This window comes from Schistocerca gregaria, chromosome 1 (assembly GCF_023897955.1).
Source record: "Schistocerca gregaria isolate iqSchGreg1 chromosome 1, iqSchGreg1.2, whole genome shotgun sequence".
Lineage (NCBI taxonomy): Eukaryota > Metazoa > Arthropoda > Insecta > Orthoptera > Acrididae > Schistocerca > Schistocerca gregaria.
The window spans coordinates 892,106,691-892,129,065 of NC_064920.1; positions in this window are offsets into that span (position 1 = coordinate 892,106,691).

Below are 22,375 nucleotides of genomic sequence, written 5' to 3' on the forward strand. Positions count from 1 at the left end.
TCCAGTTGGGACCATGTTTCTGAACCGGTCACAAAGGAATGCTGGGATATATTTCAACTTGAAGAAACACGCCTTGCGATAATTTACTCCGTGTGAACGTGACTTCAAAAACAATACGTCTTGCAATAAACGTAAGTGAAGCGTTCGTGGGTCGCACGGTTTATGCCAAAAGCATCTAGCACGATTTATGCCAGATGTGTATATGGCATTATGGAGTTGCAGCCAACGTCCACACAGTACAAAGTATTAGCCCAAAGTGTTGCTTCCGCCTAGCCACGCTAACTGAAAATTCAAGGTAAGGTTTCTGACTGGCTGTCGCAAGGCCCCGTTCCTGATCTGTACGAGATATACCATGCACGACTTCTCTCAGATTGTGCTGCGGCCAGCCAGATAATGTAGGCTATCAGAAGTATGACATGTCGCAAAATGCAGCGGACTTGTAAGTTGTGCTCTTGTCCACATGTGAAACAAGTTGGCGTGAATAGTCAATGTGATTCGAATTTAGTGTAGTACTTTGACGCTCGTGAATTCAGCTCTTGTAGGTGCAGGAGGTGAATTGAGGGTCCTATGGGGCGGCGGAGAAGTTACCTTTAACCGAATGTTGTTGGAAAGTATTGTCAAGATGACATGTCTTCCATAAAATATGATGCTGGAACGAAACGCGATGGCAGTAGACTTCTCTAGAGACGCCATGTTGGATTTTGTTTCGAAATTATAACTTGCGTGTTTTGCATAGAGTAAATATCACTGGAATGAGCATTCACATGCGCAGAACAGATTTTGTTGTCAATATACATTCACGGCCTGGTCACGTGATCTCGGAACATCGTGTTTGTCCGTCTAGCGCCCTGTATATTTAGAATGTCACTACATCCCTAGTATAGACCGATTCTTTTCGTACGTGTCGTGGATTATTTGTATATGTTGCGCAGACATTTTAGCAGTATCCATTTGATACCGGGAATAAACAAGCTACGTAACTTTTAAGGGCAAGTGATACTGCATTCTGCTTCTTTGCGATAGGTGTCGTAGCTGAGATGCACTCGATTTTTGGTAGTTTTCGCTATGATACGGGACTTTATAGTTTAAAGAGCCTGAAGTACATTTTTGCAGTGATAGTCGTTTTTGCGACCTAAAGCACAATTTTTCTTGCTGGTGGCACTTTGAGGTATTTATTTAACGCATTTTAAGTACTTTCCCCCGTTTATTAAATAAATAGTAGACTGAGTAATCTATATACATAATCGACAAGTCACTGATAAATACATGGAGGATAGTATTTACTGAAACAACTAACCTTTCCCTTTCCTGTACCACTAGCAAATTTACGAGAGGAAGCGGTTTTTTGTGAGCTTTTGCACGAGCCGCAATATCTGTTCTATAGTCATAAAATCGTAGAAAAATAGGTCTACAGAATCAAGCATTAATTATAAGGCGTCTCGAAATTTTTAAACATGTACAGTGTCGCTAACTAATACGATAACTATAATTAGAGCTACATGGTACGTACCCATGAAAAGTTACTATCTGTCCTTTCACATATTTTTCTTTGCATCCGTAGCAATAACAGTAATTCACCCTCGCTATTACACTATCAAAAAACGGTGAAACACAACAAAAACTCTTGATATTACAAACTTCAAACGATGCAGAAAGCGCACACGCACAGCGAAGTCCCGAAAACACATGACAATCGTGGTTTAATGTTGACAACATGCGCAGAACACAATGCTCACTCCACAGATGTTTACTCTATGGTGTTTTGATAGCATGCAGTACGCAATGGTGACTAAAGATTTATCACAAACGTGTCACTCTTGTTAAGATTTGTTGTAACCAAGTGTCACTTAATGACTTTGTATTTGACCACCATAACTTAGTGAACGAGTAGGCAACCGGCGGTGAGAAGCCTGATCCGCCGCAGTTTGTTTCAGTGCGGCCCACGGAAGAAATTCGTAGGAGAGTGTGAGTGTGAGGCCCTCGCATTGTACTCTGCCCGGGACGCATTTTCGAATATTTTTGCCGACGCTCAGCGCGTCTCAGGTTTGTAGCTCATAATACAGACAAGTGAGAGATAAAGTTACAGAAACACATGTCCATGCGATCAGCCATCAAAAATATTTTTAGATGAGGCCCTCGCATTGTACTCTGCCCGGGACGCATTTTCGAATATTTTTGCCGACGCTCAGCGCGTCTCAGGTTTGTAGCTCATAATACAGACAAGTGAAAGATAAAGTTACAGAAACACATGTCCATGCGATCAGCCATCAAAAATATTTTTAGATGAGGCCCTCGCATTGTACTCTGCCCGGGACGCATTTTCGAATATTTTTGCCGACGCTCAGCGCGTCTCAGGTTTGTAGCTCATAATACAGACAAGTGAAAGATAAAGTTACAGAAACACATGTCCATGCGATCAGCCATCAAAAATATTTTTAGATGAGGCCCTCGCATTGTACTCTGCCCGGGACGCATGTTCGAATATTTTTGCCGACGCTCAGCGCGTCTCAGGTTTGTAGCTCATAATACAGACAAGTGAAAGATAAAGTTACAGAAACACATGTCCATGCGATCAGCCATCAAAAATATTTTTAGATGAGGCCCTCGCATTGTACTCTGCCCGGGACGCATTTTCGAATATTTTTGCCGACGCTCAGCGCGTCTCACGTTTGTAGCTCATAATACAGACAAGTGAAAGATAAAGTTACAGAAACACATGTCCATGCGATCAGCCATCAAAAATATTTTTAGATGAGGCCCTCGCATTGTACTCTGCCCGGGACGCATTTTCGAATATTTTTGCCGACGCTCAGCGCGTCTCAGGTTTGTAGCTCATAATACAGACAAGTGAAAGATAAAGTTACAGAAACACATGTCCATGCGATCAGCCGTCAAAAATATTTTTAGATGAGGCCCTCGCATTGTACTCTGCCCGGGACGCATTTTCGAATATTTTTGCCGACGCTCAGCGCGTCTCAGGTTTGTAGCTCATAATACAGACAAGTGAAAGATAAAGTTACAGAAACACATGTCCATGCGATCAGCCATCAAAAATATTTTTAGATGAGGCCCTCGCATTGTACTCTGCCCGGGACGCATGTTCGAATATTTTTGCTGACGCTCAGCGCGTCTCAGGTTTGTAGCTCATAATACAGACAAGTGAAAGATAAAGTTACAGAAACACATGTCCATGCGATCAGCCATCAAAAATATTTTTAGATGAGGCCCTCGCATTGTACTCTGCCCGGGACGCATTTTCGAATATTTTTGCCGACGCTCAGCGCGTCTCAGGTTTGTAGCTCATAATACAGACAAGTGAAAGATAAAGTTACAGAAACACATGTCCATGCGATCAGCCATCAAAAATATTTTTAGATGAGGCCCTCGCATTGTACTCTGCCCGGGACGCATTTTCGAATATTTTTGCCGACGCTCAGCGCGTCTCAGGTTTGTAGCTCATAATACAGACAAGTGAAAGATAAAGTTACAGAAACACATGTCCATGCGATCAGCCATCAAAAATATTTTTAGATGAGGCCCTCGCATTGTACTCTGCCCGGGACGCATTTTCGAATATTTTTGCCGACGCTCAGCGCGTCTCAGGTTTGTAGCTCATAATACAGACAAGTGAAAGATAAAGTTACAGAAACACATGTCCATGCGATCAGCCATCAAAAATATTTTTAGATGAGGCCCTCGCATTGTACTCTGCCCGGGACGCATTTTCGAATATTTTTGCCGACGCTCAGCGCGTCTCAGGTTTGTAGCTCATAATACAGACAAGTGAAAGATAAAGTTACAGAAACACATGTCCATGCGATCAGCCATCAAAAATATTTTTAGATGAGGCCCTCGCATTGTACTCTGCCCGGGACGCATTTTCGAATATTTTTGCCGACGCTCAGCGCGTCTCAGGTTTGTAGCTCATAATACAGACAAGTGAAAGATAAAGTTACAGAAACACATGTCCATGCGATCAGCCATCAAAAATATTTTTAGATGAGGCCCTCGCATTGTACTCTGCCCGGGACGCATTTTCGAATATTTTTGCCGACGCTCAGCGCGTCTCAGGTTTGTAGCTCATAATACAGACAAGTGAAAGATAAAGTTACAGAAACACATGTCCATGCGATCAGCCATCAAAAATATTTTTAGATGAGGCCCTCGCATTGTACTCTGCCCGGGACGCATTTTCGAATATTTTTGCCGACGCTCAGCGCGTCTCAGGTTTGTAGCTCATAATACAGACAAGTGAAAGATAAAGTTACAGAAACACATGTCCATGCGATCAGCCATCAAAAATATTTTTAGATGAGGCCCTCGCATTGTACTCTGCCCGGGACGCATTTTCGAATATTTTTGCCGACGCTCAGCGCGTCTCAGGTTTGTAGCTCATAATACAGACAAGTGAAAGATAAAGTTACAGAAACACATGTCCATGCGATCAGCCATCAAAAATATTTTTAGATGAGGCCCTCGCATTGTACTCTGCCCGGGACGCATGTTCGAATATTTTTGCCGACGCTCAGCGCGTCTCAGGTTTGTAGCTCATAATACAGACAAGTGAAAGATAAAGTTACAGAAACACATGTCCATGCGATCAGCCATCAAAAATATTTTTAGATGAGGCCCTCGCATTGTACTCTGCCCGGGACGCATTTTCGAATATTTTTGCCGACGCTCAGCGCGTCTCAGGTTTGTAGCTCATAATACAGACAAGTGAAAGATAAAGTTACAGAAACACATGTCCATGCGATCAGCCATCAAAAATATTTTTAGATGAGGCCCTCGCATTGTACTCTGCCCGGGACGCATTTTCGAATATTTTTGCCGACGCTCAGCGCGTCTCAGGTTTGTAGCTCATAATACAGACAAGTGAAAGGTAAAGTTACAGAAACACATGTCCATGCGATCAGCCATCAAAAATATTTTTAGATGAGGCCCTCGCATTGTACTCTCCCCGTGACGCATTTTCGAATATTTTTGCCGACGCTCAGCGCGTCTCAGGTTTGTAGCTCATAATACAGACAAGTGAAAGATAAAGTTACAGAAACACATGTCCATGCAATCAGCCATCAAAAATATTTTTAGATGAGGCCCTCGCATTGTACTCTGCCCGGGACGCATTTTCGAATATTTTTGCCGACGCTCAGCGCGTCTCAGGTTTGTAGCTCATAATACAGACAAGTGAAAGATAAAGTTACAGAAACACATGTCCATGCGATCAGCCATCAAAAATATTTTTAGATGAGGCCCTCGCATTGTACTCTGCCCGGGACGCATTTTCGAATATTTTTGCCGACGCTCAGCGCGTCTCAGGTTTGTAGCTCATAATACAGACAAGTGAAAGATAAAGTTACAGAAACACATGTCCATGCGATCAGCCATCAAAAATATTTTTAGATGAGGCCCTCGCATTGTACTCTGCCCGGGACGCATTTTCGAATATTTTTGCCGACGCTCAGCGCGTCTCAGGTTTGTAGCTCATAATACAGACAAGTGAAAGATAAAGTTACAGAAACACATGTCCATGCGATCAGCCATCAAAAATATTTTTAGATGAGGCCCTCGCATTGTACTCTGCCCGGGACGCATTTTCGAATATTTTTGCCGACGCTCAGCGCGTCTCAGGTTTGTAGCTCATAATACAGACAAGTGAAAGATAAAGTTACAGAAACACATGTCCATGCGATCAGCCATCAAAAATATTTTTAGATGAGGCCCTCGCATTGTACTCTGCCCGGGACGCATTTTCGAATATTTTTGCCGACGCTCAGCGCGTCTCAGGTTTGTAGCTCATAATACAGACAAGTGAAAGATAAAGTTACAGAAACACATGTCCATGCGATCAGCCATCAAAAATATTTTTAGATGAGGCCCTCGCATTGTACTCTGCCCGGGACGCATTTTCGAATATTTTTGCCGACGCTCAGCGCGTCTCAGGTTTGTAGCTCATAATACAGACAAGTGAAAGATAAAGTTACAGAAACACATGTCCATGCGATCAGCCATCAAAAATATTTTTAGATGAGGCCCTCGCATTGTACTCTGCCCGGGACGCATGTTCGAATATTTTTGCCGACGCTCAGCGCGTCTCAGGTTTGTAGCTCATAATACAGACAAGTGAAAGATAAAGTTACAGAAACACATGTCCATGCGATCAGCCATCAAAAATATTTTTAGATGAGGCCCTCGCATTGTACTCTGCCCGGGACGCATTTTCGAATATTTTTGCCGACGCTCAGCGCGTCTCACGTTTGTAGCTCATAATACAGACAAGTGAAAGATAAAGTTACAGAAACACATGTCCATGCGATCAGCCATCAAAAATATTTTTAGATGAGGCCCTCGCATTGTACTCTGCCCGGGACGCATTTTCGAATATTTTTGCCGACGCTCAGCGCGTCTCAGGTTTGTAGCTCATAATACAGACAAGTGAAAGATAAAGTTACAGAAACACATGTCCATGCGATCAGCCATCAAAAATATTTTTAGATGAGGCCCTCGCATTGTACTCTGCCCGGGACGCATTTTCGAATATTTTTGCCGACGCTCAGCGCGTCTCAGGTTTGTAGCTCATAATACAGACAAGTGAAAGATAAAGTTACAGAAACACATGTCCATGCGATCAGCCATCAAAAATATTTTTAGATGAGGCCCTCGCATTGTACTCTGCCCGGGACGCATTTTCGAATATTTTTGCCGACGCTCAGCGCGTCTCAGGTTTGTAGCTCATAATACAGACAAGTGAAAGATAAAGTTACAGAAACACATGTCCATGCGATCAGCCATCAAAAATATTTTTAGATGAGGCCCTCGCATTGTACTCTGCCCGGGACGCATTTTCGAATATTTTTGCCGACGCTCAGCGCGTCTCAGGTTTGTAGCTCATAATACAGACAAGTGAAAGATAAAGTTACAGAAACACATGTCCATGCGATCAGCCATCAAAAATATTTTTAGATGAGGCCCTCGCATTGTACTCTGCCCGGGACGCATGTTCGAATATTTTTGCCGACGCTCAGCGCGTCTCAGGTTTGTAGCTCATAATACAGACAAGTGAAAGATAAAGTTACAGAAACACATGTCCATGCGATCAGCCATCAAAAATATTTTTAGATGAGGCCCTCGCATTGTACTCTGCCCGGGACGCATTTTCGAATATTTTTGCCGACGCTCAGCGCGTCTCAGGTTTGTAGCTCATAATACAGACAAGTGAAAGATAAAGTTACAGAAACACATGTCCATGCGATCAGCCATCAAAAATATTTTTAGATGAGGCCCTCGCATTGTACTCTGCCCGGGACGCATTTTCGAATATTTTTGCCGACGCTCAGCGCGTCTCAGGTTTGTAGCTCATAATACAGACAAGTGAAAGGTAAAGTTACAGAAACACATGTCCATGCGATCAGCCATCAAAAATATTTTTAGATGAGGCCCTCGCATTGTACTCTCCCCGTGACGCATTTTCGAATATTTTTGCCGACGCTCAGCGCGTCTCAGGTTTGTAGCTCATAATACAGACAAGTGAAAGATAAAGTTACAGAAACACATGTCCATGCAATCAGCCATCAAAAATATTTTTAGATGAGGCCCTCGCATTGTACTCTGCCCGGGACGCATTTTCGAATATTTTTGCCGACGCTCAGCGCGTCTCAGGTTTGTAGCTCATAATACAGACAAGTGAAAGATAAAGTTACAGAAACACATGTCCATGCGATCAGCCATCAAAAATATTTTTAGATGAGGCCCTCGCATTGTACTCTGCCCGGGACGCATTTTCGAATATTTTTGCCGACGCTCAGCGCGTCTCAGGTTTGTAGCTCATAATACAGACAAGTGAAAGATAAAGTTACAGAAACACATGTCCATGCGATCAGCCATCAAAAATATTTTTAGATGAGGCCCTCGCATTGTACTCTGCCCGGGACGCATTTTCGAATATTTTTGCCGACGCTCAGCGCGTCTCAGGTTTGTAGCTCATAATACAGACAAGTGAAAGATAAAGTTACAGAAACACATGTCCATGCGATCAGCCATCAAAAATATTTTTAGATGAGGCCCTCGCATTGTACTCTGCCCGGGACGCATTTTCGAATATTTTTGCCGACGCTCAGCGCGTCTCAGGTTTGTAGCTCATAATACAGACAAGTGAAAGATAAAGTTACAGAAACACATGTCCATGCGATCAGCCATCAAAAATATTTTTAGATGAGGCCCTCGCATTGTACTCTGCCCGGGACGCATTTTCGAATATTTTTGCCGACGCTCAGCGCGTCTCAGGTTTGTAGCTCATAATACAGACAAGTGAAAGATAAAGTTACAGAAACACATGTCCATGCGATCAGCCATCAAAAATATTTTTAGATGAGGCCCTCGCATTGTACTCTGCCCGGGACGCATTTTCGAATATTTTTGCCGACGCTCAGCGCGTCTCAGGTTTGTAGCTCATAATACAGACAAGTGAAAGATAAAGTTACAGAAACACATGTCCATGCGATCAGCCATCAAAAATATTTTTAGATGAGGCCCTCGCATTGTACTCTGCCCGGGACGCATGTTCGAATATTTTTGCCGACGCTCAGCGCGTCTCAGGTTTGTAGCTCATAATACAGACAAGTGAAAGATAAAGTTACAGAAACACATGTCCATGCGATCAGCCATCAAAAATATTTTTAGATGAGGCCCTCGCATTGTACTCTGCCCGGGACGCATTTTCGAATATTTTTGCCGACGCTCAGCGCGTCTCACGTTTGTAGCTCATAATACAGACAAGTGAAAGATAAAGTTACAGAAACACATGTCCATGCGATCAGCCATCAAAAATATTTTTAGATGAGGCCCTCGCATTGTACTCTGCCCGGGACGCATTTTCGAATATTTTTGCCGACGCTCAGCGCGTCTCAGGTTTGTAGCTCATAATACAGACAAGTGAAAGATAAAGTTACAGAAACACATGTCCATGCGATCAGCCGTCAAAAATATTTTTAGATGAGGCCCTCGCATTGTACTCTGCCCGGGACGCATTTTCGAATATTTTTGCCGACGCTCAGCGCGTCTCAGGTTTGTAGCTCATAATACAGACAAGTGAAAGATAAAGTTACAGAAACACATGTCCATGCGATCAGCCATCAAAAATATTTTTAGATGAGGCCCTCGCATTGTACTCTGCCCGGGACGCATGTTCGAATATTTTTGCTGACGCTCAGCGCGTCTCAGGTTTGTAGCTCATAATACAGACAAGTGAAAGATAAAGTTACAGAAACACATGTCCATGCGATCAGCCATCAAAAATATTTTTAGATGAGGCCCTCGCATTGTACTCTGCCCGGGACGCATTTTCGAATATTTTTGCCGACGCTCAGCGCGTCTCAGGTTTGTAGCTCATAATACAGACAAGTGAAAGATAAAGTTACAGAAACACATGTCCATGCGATCAGCCATCAAAAATATTTTTAGATGAGGCCCTCGCATTGTACTCTGCCCGGGACGCATTTTCGAATATTTTTGCCGACGCTCAGCGCGTCTCACGTTTGTAGCTCATAATACAGACAAGTGAAAGATAAAGTTACAGAAACACATGTCCATGCGATCAGCCATCAAAAATATTTTTAGATGAGGCCCTCGCATTGTACTCTGCCCGGGACGCATTTTCGAATATTTTTGCCGACGCTCAGCGCGTCTCAGGTTTGTAGCTCATAATACAGACAAGTGAAAGATAAAGTTACAGAAACACATGTCCATGCGATCAGCCGTCAAAAATATTTTTAGATGAGGCCCTCGCATTGTACTCTGCCCGGGACGCATTTTCGAATATTTTTGCCGACGCTCAGCGCGTCTCAGGTTTGTAGCTCATAATACAGACAAGTGAAAGATAAAGTTACAGAAACACATGTCCATGCGATCAGCCATCAAAAATATTTTTAGATGAGGCCCTCGCATTGTACTCTGCCCGGGACGCATGTTCGAATATTTTTGCTGACGCTCAGCGCGTCTCAGGTTTGTAGCTCATAATACAGACAAGTGAAAGATAAAGTTACAGAAACACATGTCCATGCGATCAGCCATCAAAAATATTTTTAGATGAGGCCCTCGCATTGTACTCTGCCCGGGACGCATTTTCGAATATTTTTGCCGACGCTCAGCGCGTCTCAGGTTTGTAGCTCATAATACAGACAAGTGAAAGATAAAGTTACAGAAACACATGTCCATGCGATCAGCCATCAAAAATATTTTTAGATGAGGCCCTCGCATTGTACTCTGCCCGGGACGCATTTTCGAATATTTTTGCCGACGCTCAGCGCGTCTCAGGTTTGTAGCTCATAATACAGACAAGTGAAAGATAAAGTTACAGAAACACATGTCCATGCGATCAGCCATCAAAAATATTTTTAGATGAGGCCCTCGCATTGTACTCTCCCCGTGACGCATTTTCGAATATTTTTGCCGACGCTCAGCGCGTCTCAGGTTTGTAGCTCATAATACAGACAAGTGAAAGATAAAGTTACAGAAACACATGTCCATGCGATCAGCCATCAAAAATATTTTTAGATGAGGCCCTCGCATTGTACTCTGCCCGGGACGCATTTTCGAATATTTTTGCCGACGCTCAGCGCGTCTCAGGTTTGTAGCACATAATACAGACAAGTGAAAGATAAAGTTACAGAAACACATGTCCATGCGATCAGCCATCAAAAATATTTTTAGATGAGGCCCTCGCATTGTACTCTGCCCGGGACGCATTTTCGAATATTTTTGCCGACGCTCAGCGCGTCTCAGGTTTGTAGCTCATAATACAGACAAGTGAAAGATAAAGTTACAGAAACACATGTCCATGCGATCAGCCATCAAAAATATTTTTAGATGAGGCCCTCGCATTGTACTCTGCCCGGGACGCATTTTCGAATATTTTTGCCGACGCTCAGCGCGTCTCAGGTTTGTAGCTCATAATACAGACAAGTGAAAGATAAAGTTACAGAAACACATGTCCATGCGATAAGCCATCAAAAATATTTTTAGATGAGGCCCTCGCATTGTACTCTGCCCGGGACGCATTTTCGAATATTTTTGCCGACGCTCAGCGCGTCTCAGGTTTGTAGCTCATAATACAGACAAGTGAAAGATAAAGTTACAGAAACACATGTCCATGCGATCAGCCATCAAAAATATTTTTAGATGAGGCCCTCGCATTGTACTCTGCCCGGGACGCATGTTCGAATATTTTTGCCGACGCTCAGCGCGTCTCAGGTTTGTAGCTCATAATACAGACAAGTGAAAGATAAAGTTACAGAAACACATGTTCATGCGATCAGCCATCAAAAATATTTTTAGATGAGGCCCTCGCATTGTACTCTGCCCGGGACGCATTTTCGAATATTTTTGCCGACGCTCAGCGCGTCTCAAGTTTGTAGCTCATAATACAGACAAGTGAAAGATAAAGTTACAGAAACACATGTCCATGCGATCAGCCATCAAAAATATTTTTAGATGAGGCCCTCGCATTGTACTCTGCCCGGCACGCATTTTCGAATATTTTTGCCGACGCTCAGCGCGTCTCAGGTTTGTAGCTCATAATACAGACAAGTGAAAGATAAAGTTACAGAAACACATGTCCATGCGATCAGCCATCAAAAATATTTTTAGATGAGGCCCTCGCATTGTACTCTGCCCGGGACGCATTTTCGAATATTTTTGCCGACGCTCAGCGCGTCTCAGGTTTGTAGCTCATAATACAGACAAGTGAAAGATAAAGTTACAGAAACACATGTCCATGCGATCAGCCATCAAAAATATTTTTAGATGAGGCCCTCGCATTGTACTCTGCCCGGGACCCATTTTCGAATATTTTTGCCGACGCTCAGCGCGTCTCAGGTTTGTAGCTCATAATACAGACAAGTGAAAGATAAAGTTACAGAAACACATGTCCATGCGATCAGCCATCAAAAATATTTTTAGATGAGGCCCTCGCATTGTACTCTGCCCGGGACGCATGTTCGAATATTTTTGCCGACGCTCAGCACGTCTCAGGTTTGTAGCTCATAATACAGACAAGTGAAAGATAAAGTTACAGAAACACATGTCCATGCGATCAGCCATCAAAAATATTTTTAGATGAGGCCCTCGCATTGTACTCTGCCCGGGACGCATTTTCGAATATTTTTGCCGACGCTCAGCGCGTCTCAGGTTTGTAGCTCATAATACAGACAAGTGAAAGATAAAGTTACAGAAACACATGTTCATGCGATCAGCCATCAAAAATATTTTTAGATGAGGCCCTCGCATTGTACTCTGCCCGGGACGCATTTTCGAATATTTTTGCCGACGCTCAGCGCGTCTCTGGTTTGTAGCTCATAATACAGACAAGTGAAAGATAAAGTTACAGAAACACATGTCCATGCGATCAGCCATCAAAAATATTTTTAGATGAGGCCCTCGCATTGTACTCTGCCCGGGACGCATTTTCGAATATATTTGCCGACGCTCAGCGCGTCTCAGGTTTGTAGCTCATAATACAGACAAGTGAAAGATAAAGTTACAGAAACACATGTCCATGCGATCAGCCATCAAAAATATTTTTAGATGAGGCCCTCGCATTGTACTCTGCCTGGGACGCATTTTCGAATATTTTTGCCGACGCTCAGCGCGTCTCAGGTTTGTAGCTCATAATACAGACACGTGAAAGATAAAGTTACAGAAACACATGTCCATGCGATCAGCCATCAAAAATATTTTTAGATGAGGCCCTCGCATTGTACTCTGCCCGGGACGCATTTTCGAATATTTTTGCCGACGCTCAGCGCGTCTCAGGTTTGTAGCTCATAATACAGACAAGTGAAAGATAAAGTTACAGAAACACATGTCCATGCGATCAGCCATCAAAAATATTTTTAGATGAGGCCCTCGCATTGTACTCTGCCCGGGACGCATTTTCGAATATTTTTGCCGACGCTCAGCGCGTCTCAGGTTTGTAGCTCATAATACAGACAAGTGAAAGATAAAGTTACAATAACACATGTCCATGCGATAAGCCATCAAAAATATTTTTAGATGAGGCCCTCGCATTGTACTCTGCCCGGGACGCATTTTCGAATATTTTTGCCGACGCTCAGCGCGTCTCAGGTTTGTAGCTCATAATACAGACAAGTGAAAGATAAAGTTACAGAAACACATGTCCATGCGATCAGCCATCAAAAATATTTTTAGATGAGGCCCTCGCATTGTACTCTGCCCGGGACGCATTTTCGAATATTTTTGCCGACGCTCAGCGCGTCTCAAGTTTGTAGCTCATAATACAGACAAGTGAAAGATAAAGTTACAGAAACACATGTCCATGCGATCAGCCATCAAAAATATTTTTAGATGAGGCCCTCGCATTGTACTCTGCCCGGGACGCATTTTCGAATATTTTTGCCGACGCTCAGCGCGTCTCAGGTTTGTAGCTCATAATACAGACAAGTGAAAGATAAAGTTACAGAAACACATGTCCATGCGATCAGCCATCAAAAATATTTTTAGATGAGGCCCTCGCATTGTACTCTGCCCGGGACGCATTTTCGAATATTTTTGCCGACGCTCAGCGCGTCTCAGGTTTGTAGCTCATAATACAGACAAGTGAAAGATAAAGTTACAGAAACACATGTCCATGCGATCAGCCATCAAAAATATTTTTAGATGAGGCCCTCGCATTGTACTCTGCCCGGGACGCATTTTCGAATATTTTTGCCGACGCTCAGCGCGTCTCAGGTTTGTAGCTCATAATACAGACAAGTGAAAGATAAAGTTACAGAAACACATGTCCATGCGATCAGCCATCAAAAATATTTTTAGATGAGGCCCTCGCATTGTACTCTGCCCGGGACGCATTTTCGAATATTTTTGCCGATGCTCAGCACGTCTCAGGTTTGTAGCTCATAATACAGACAAGTGAAAGATAAAGTTACAGAAACACATGTCCATGCGATCAGCCATCAAAAATATTTTTAGATGAGGCCCTCGCATTGTACTCTGCCCGGGACGCATTTTCGAATATTTTTGCCGACGCTCAGCGCGTCTCAGGTTTGTAGCTCATAATACAGACAAGTGAAAGATAAAGTTACAGAAACACATGTTCATGCGATCAGCCATCAAAAATATTTTTAGATGAGGCCCTCGCATTGTACTCTGCCCGGGACGCATTTTCGAATATTTTTGCCGACGCTCAGCGCGTCTCAGGTTTGTAGCTCATAATACAGACAAGTGAAAGATAAAGTTACAGAAACACATGTCCATGCGATCAGCCATCAAAAATATTTTTAGATGAGGCCCTCGCATTGTACTCTGCCCGGGACGCATTTTCGAATATATTTGCCGACGCTCAGCGCGTCTCAGGTTTGTAGCTCATAATACAGACAAGTGAAAGATAAAGTTACAGAAACACATGTCCATGCGATCAGCCATCAAAAATATTTTTAGATGAGGCCCTCGCATTGTACTCTGCCTGGGACGCATTTTCGAATATTTTTGCCGACGCTCAGCGCGTCTCAGGTTTGTAGCTCATAATACAGACAAGTGAAAGATAAAGTTACAGAAACACATGTCCATGCGATCAGCCATCAAAAATATTTTTAGATGAGGCCCTCGCATTGTACTCTGCCCGGGACGCATTTTCGAATATTTTTGCCGACGCTCAGCGCGTCTCAGGTTTGTAGCTCATAATACAGACAAGTGAAAGATAAAGTTACAGAAACACATGTTCATGCGATCAGCCATCAAAAATATTTTTAGATGAGGCCCTCGCATTGTACTCTGCCCGGGACGCATTTTCGAATATTTTTGCCGACGCTCAGCGCGTCTCAGGTTTGTAGCTCATAATACAGACAAGTGAAAGATAAAGTTACAGAAACACATGTCCATGCGATCAGCCATCAAAAATATTTTTAGATGAGGCCCTCGCATTGTACTCTGCCCGGGACGCATTTTCGAATATTTTTGCCGACGCTCAGCGCGTCTCAGGTTTGTAGCTCATAATACAGACAAGTGAAAGATAAAGTTACAGAAACACATGTTCATGCGATCAGCCATCAAAAATATTTTTAGATGAGGCCCTCGCATTGTACTCTGCCCGGGACGCATTTTCGAATATTTTTGCCGACGCTCAGCGCGTCTCAAGTTTGTAGCTCATAATACAGACAAGTGAAAGATAAAGTTACAGAAACACATGTCCATGCGATCAGCCATCAAAAATATTTTTAGATGAGGCCCTCGCATTGTACTCTGCCCGGGACGCATTTTCGAATATTTTTGCCGACGCTCAGCGCGTCTCAGGTTTGTAGCTCATAATACAGACAAGTGAAAGATAAAGTTACAGAAACACATGTCCATGCGATCAGCCATCAAAAATATTTTTAGATGAGGCCCTCGCATTGTACTCTGCCCGGGACGCATTTTCGAATATTTTTGCCGACGCTCAGCGCGTCTCAGGTTTGTAGCTCATAATACAGACAAGTGAAAGATAAAGTTACAGAAACACATGTCCATGCGATCAGCCATCAAAAATATTTTTAGATGAGGCCCTCGCATTGTACTCTGCCCGGGACGCATTTTCGAATATTTTTGCCGACGCTCAGCGCGTCTCAGGTTTGTAGCTCATAATACAGACAAGTGAAAGATAAAGTTACAGAAACACATGTCCATGCGATCAGCCATCAAAAATATTTTTAGATGAGGCCCTCGCATTGTACTCTGCCCGGGACGCATTTTCGAATATTTTTGCCGACGCTCAGCGCGTCTCAGGTTTGTAGCTCATAATACAGACAAGTGAAAGATAAAGTTACAGAAACACATGTCCATGCGATAAGCCATCAAAAATATTTTTAGATGAGGCCCTCGCATTGTACTCTGCCCGGGACGCATTTTCGAATATTTTTGCCGACGCTCAGCGCGTCTCAGGTTTGTAGCTCATAATACAGACAAGTGAAAGATAAAGTTACAGAAACACATGTCCATGCGATCAGCCATCAAAAATATTTTTAGATGAGGCCCTCGCATTGTACTCTGCCCGGGACGCATTTTCGAATATTTTTGCCGACGCTCAGCGCGTCTCAGGTTTGTAGCTCATAATACAGACAAGTGAAAGATAAAAATACAGAAACACATGTTCATGCGATCAGCCATCAAAAATATTTTTAGATGAGGCCCTCGCATTGTACTCTGCCCGGGACGCATTTTCGAATATTTTTGCCGACGCTCAGCGCGTCTCAAGTTTGTAGCTCATAATACAGACAAGTGAAAGATAAAGTTACAGAAACACATGTCCATGCGATCAGCCATCAAAAATATTTTTAGATGAGGCCCTCGCATTGTACTCTGCCCGGGACGCATTTTCGAATATTTTTGCCGACGCTCAGCGCGTCTCAGGTTTGTAGCTCATAATACAGACAAGTGAAAGATAAAGTTACAGAAACACATGTCCATGCGATCAGCCATCAAAAATATTTTTAGATGAGGCCCTCGCATTGTACTCTGCCCGGGACGCATTTTCGAATATTTTTGCCGACGCTCAGCGCGTCTCAGGTTTGTAGCTCATAATACAGACAAGTGAAAGATAAAGTTACAGAAACACATGTCCATGCGATCAGCCATCAAAAATATTTTTAGATGAGGCCCTCGCATTGTACTCTGCCCGGGACGCATTTTCGAATATTTTTGCCGACGCTCAGCGCGTCTCAGGTTTGTAGCTCATAATACAGACAAGTGAAAGATAAAGTTACAGAAACACATGTCCATGCGATCAGCCATCAAAAATATTTTTAGATGAGGCCCTCGCATTGTACTCTGCCCGGGACGCATTTTCGAATATTTTTGCCGACGCTCAGCGCGTCTCAGGTTTGTAGCTCATAATACAGACAAGTGAAAGATAAAGTTACAGAAACACATGTCCATGCGATCAGCCATCAAAAATATTTTTAGATGAGGCCCTCGCATTGTACTCTGCCCGGGACGCATTTTCGAATATTTTTGCCGATGCTCAGCGCGTCTCAGGTTTGTAGCTCATAATACAGACAAGTGAAAGATAAAGTTACAGAAACACATGTCCATGCGATCAGCCATCAAAAATATTTTTAGATGAGGCCCTCGCATTGTACTCTGCCCGGGACGCATTTTCGAATATTTTTGCTGACGCTCAGCGCGTCTCAGGTTTGTAGCTCATAATACAGACAAGTGAAAGATAAAGTTACAGAAACACATGTCCATGCGATAAGCCATCAAAAATATTTTTAGATGAGGCCCTCGCATTGTACTCTGCCCGGGACGCATTTTCGAATATTTTTGCCGACGCTCAGCGCGTCTCAGGTTTGTAGCTCATAATACAGACAAGTGAAAGATAAAGTTACAGAAACACATGTCCATGCGATCAGCCATCAAAAATATTTTTAGATGAGGCCCTCGCATTGTACTCTGCCCGGGACGCATTTTCGAATATTTTTGCCGACGCTCAGCGCGTCTCAGGTTTGTAGCTCATAATACAGACAAGTGAAAGATAAAGTTACAGAAACACATGTTCATGCGATCAGCCATCAAAAATATTTTTAGATGAGGCCCTCGCATTGTACTCTGCCCGGGACGCATTTTCGAATATTTTTGCCGACGCTCAGCGCGTCTCAAGTTTGTAGCTCATAATACAGACAAGTGAAAGATAAAGTTACAGAAACACATGTCCATGCGATCAGCCATCAAAAATATTTTTAGATGAGGCCCTCGCATTGTACTCTGCCCGGGACGCATTTTCGAATATTTTTGCCGACGCTCAGCGCGTCTCAGGTTTGTAGCTCATAATACAGACAAGTGAAAGATAAAGTTACAGAAACACATGTCCATGCGATCAGCCATCAAAAATATTTTTAGATGAGGCCCTCGCATTGTACTCTGCCCGGGACGCATTTTCGAATATTTTTGCCGACGCTCAGCGCGTCTCAGGTTTGTAGCTCATAATACAGACAAGTGAAAGATAAAGTTACAGAAACACATGTCCATGCGATCAGCCATCAAAAATATTTTTAGATGAGGCCCTCGCATTGTACTCTGCCCGGGACGCATTTTCGAATATTTTTGCCGACGCTCAGCGCGTCTCAGGTTTGTAGCTCATAATACAGACAAGTGAAAGATAAAGTTACAGAAACACATGTCCATGCGATCAGCCATCAAAAATATTTTTAGATGAGGCCCTCGCATTGTACTCTGCCCGGGACGCATGTTCGAATATTTTTGCCGACGCTCAGCACGTCTCAGGTTTGTAGCTCATAATACAGACAAGTGAAAGATAAAGTTACAGAAACACATGTCCATGCGATCAGCCATCAAAAATATTTTTAGATGAGGCCCTCGCATTGTACTCTGCCCGGGACGCATTTTCGAATATTTTTGCCGACGCTCAGCGCGTCTCAGGTTTGTAGCTCATAATACAGACAAGTGAAAGATAAAGTTACAGAAACACATGTCCATGCGATCAGCCATCAAAAATATTTTTAGATGAGGCCCTCGCATTGTACTCTGCCCGGGACGCATTTTCGAATATTTTTGCCGACGCTCAGCACGTCTCAGGTTTGTAGCTCATAATACAGACAAGTGAAAGATAAAGTTACAATAACACATGTCCATGCGATAAGCCATCAAAAATATTTTTAGATGAGGCCCTCGCATTGTACTCTGCCCGGGACGCATTTTCGAATATTTTTGCCGACGCTCAGCGCGTCTCAGGTTTGTAGCTCATAATACAGACAAGTGAAAGATAAAGTTACAGAAACACATGTCCATGCGATCAGCCATCAAAAATATTTTTAGATGAGGCCCTCGCATTGTACTCTGCCCGGGACGCATTTTCGAATATTTTTGCCGACGCTCAGCGCGTCTCAGGTTTGTAGCTCATAATACAGACAAGTGAAAGATAAAGTTACAGAAACACATGTTCATGCGATCAGCCATCAAAAATATTTTTAGATGAGGCCCTCGCATTGTACTCTGCCCGGGACGCATTTTCGAATATTTTTGCCGACGCTCAGCGCGTCTCAAGTTTGTAGCTCATAATACAGACAAGTGAAAGATAAAGTTACAGAAACACATGTCCATGCGATCAGCCATCAAAAATATTTTTAGATGAGGCCCTCGCATTGTACTCTGCCCGGGACGCATTTTCGAATATTTTTGCCGACGCTCAGCGCGTCTCAGGTTTGTAGCTCATAATACAGACAAGTGAAAGATAAAGTTACAGAAACACATGTCCATGCGATCAGCCATCAAAAATATTTTTAGATGAGGCCCTCGCATTGTACTCTGCCCGGGACGCATTTTCGAATATTTTTGCCGACGCTCAGCGCGTCTCAGGTTTGTAGCTCATAATACAGACAAGTGAAAGATAAAGTTACAGAAACACATGTCCATGCGATCAGCCATCAAAAATATTTTTAGATGAGGCCCTCGCATTGTACTCTGCCCGGGACGCATTTTCGAATATTTTTGCCGACGCTCAGCGCGTCTCAGGTTTGTAGCTCATAATACAGACAAGTGAAAGATAAAGTTACAGAAACACATGTCCATGCGATCAGCCATCAAAAATATTTTTAGATGAGGCCCTCGCATTGTACTCTGCCCGGGACGCATGTTCGAATATTTTTGCCGATGCTCAGCACGTCTCAGGTTTGTAGCTCATAATACAGACAAGTGAAAGATAAAGTTACAGAAACACATGTCCATGCGATCAGCCATCAAAAATATTTTTAGATGAGGCCCTCGCATTGTACTCTGCCCGGGACGAATTTTCGAATATTTTTGCCGACGCTCAGCGCGTCTCAGGTTTGTAGCTCATAATACAGACAAGTGAAAGATAAAGTTACAGAAACACATGTTCATGCGATCAGCCATCAAAAATATTTTTAGATGAGGCCCTCGCATTGTACTCTGCCCGGGACGCATTTTCGAATATTTTTGCCGACGCTCAGCGCGTCTCAGGTTTGTAGCTCATAATACAGACAAGTGAAAGATAAAGTTACAGAAACACATGTCCATGCGATCAGCCATCAAAAATATTTTTAGATGAGGCCCTCGCATTGTACTCTGCCCGGGACGCATTTTCGAATATATTTGCCGACGCTCAGCGCGTCTCAGGTTTGTAGCTCATAATACAGACAAGTGAAAGATAAAGTTACAGAAACACATGTCCATGCGATCAGCCATCAAAAATATTTTTAGATGAGGCCCTCGCATTGTACTCTGCCCGGGACGCATTTTCGAATATTTTTGCCGACGCTCAGCGCGTCTCAGGTTTGTAGCTCATAATACAGACAAGTGAAAGATAAAGTTACAGAAACACATGTTCATGCGATCAGCCATCAAAAATATTTTTAGATGAGGCCCTCGCATTGTACTCTGCCTGGGACGCATTTTCGAATATTTTTGCCGACGCTCAGCGCGTCTCAGGTTTGTAGCTCATAATACAGACAAGTGAAAGATAAAGTTACAGAAACACATGTCCATGCGATCGGCCATCAAAAATATTTTTAGATGAGGCCCTCGCATTGTACTCTGCCCGGGACGCATTTTCGAATATTTTTGCCGACGCTCAGCGCGTCTCAGGTTTGTAGCTCATAATACAGACAAGTGAAAGATAAAGTTACAGAAACACATGTCCATGCGATCAGCCGTCAAATATATTTTTAGATGAGGCCCTCGCATTGTACTCTGCCCGGGACGCATTTTCGAATATTTTTGCCGACGCTCAGCGCGTCTCAGGTTTGTAGCTCATAATACAGACAAGTGAAAGATAAAGTTACAGAAACACATGTCCATGCGATCAGCCATCAAAAATATTTTTAGATGAGGCCCTCGCATTGTACTCTGCCCGGGACGCATGTTCGAATATTTTTGCCGACGCTCAGCGCGTCTCAGGTTTGTAGCTCATATTACAGACAAGTGAAAGATAAAGTTACAGAAACACATGTCCATGCGATCAGCCATCAAAAATATTTTTAGATGAGGCCCTCGCATTGTACTCTGCCCGGGACGCATTTTCGAATATTTTTGCCGACGCTCAGCGCGTCTCAGGTTTGTAGCTCATAATACAGACAAGTGAAAGATAAAGTTACAGAAACACATGTCCATGCGATCAGCCATCAAAAATATTTTTAGATGAGGCCCTCGCATTGTACTCTGCCCGGGACGCATTTTCGAATATTTTTGCCGACGCTCAGCGCGTCTCAGGTTTGTAGCTCATAATACAGACAAGTGAAAGATAAAGTTACAGAAACACATGTTCATGCGATCAGCCATCAAAAATATTTTTAGATGAGGCCCTCGCATTGTACTCTGCCCGGGACGCATTTTCGAATATTTTTGCCGACGCTCAGCGCGTCTCAAGTTTGTAGCTCATAATACAGACAAGTGAAAGATAAAGTTACAGAAACACATGTCCATGCGATCAGCCATCAAAAATATTTTTAGATGAGGCCCTCGCATTGTACTCTGCCCGGGACGCATTTTCGAATATTTTTGCCGACGCTCAGCGCGTCTCAGGTTTGTAGCTCATAATACAGACAAGTGAAAGATAAAGTTACAGAAACACATGTCCATGCGATCAGCCATCAAAAATATTTTTAGATGAGGCCCTCGCATTGTACTCTGCCCGGGACGCATGTTCGAATATTTTTGCCGACGCTCAGCGCGTCTCAGGTTTGTAATTCATAATACAGACAAGTGAAAGATAAAGTTACAGAAACACGTGTCCATGCGATCAGCCATCAAAAATATTTTTAGATGAGGCCCTCGCATTGTACTCTGCCCGGGACGCATTTTCGAATATTTTTGCCGACGCTCAGCGCGTCTCAGGTTTGTAGCTCATAATACAGACAAGTGAAAGATAAAGTTACAGAAACACATGTCCATGCGATCAGCCATCAAAAATATTTTTAGATGAGGCCCTCGCATTGTACTCTGCCCGTGACGCATTTTCGAATATTTTTGCCGACGCTCAGCGCGTCTCAGGTTTGTAGCTCATAATACAGACAAGTGAAAGATAAAGTTACAGAAACACATGTCCATGCGATCAGCCATCAAAAATATTTTTAGATGAGGCCCTCGCATTGTACTCTGCCCGGGACGCATTTTCGAATATTTTTGCCGACGCTCAGCGCGTCTCAGGTTTGTAGCTCATAATACAGACAAGTGAAAGATAAAGTTACAGAAACACATGTCCATGCGATCAGCCATCAAAAATATTTTTAGATGAGGCCCTCGCATTGTACTCTGCCCGGGACGCATTTTCGAATATTTTTGCCGACGCTCAGCGCGTCTCAGGTTTGTAGCTCATAATACAGACAAGTGAAAGATAAAGTTACAGAAACACATG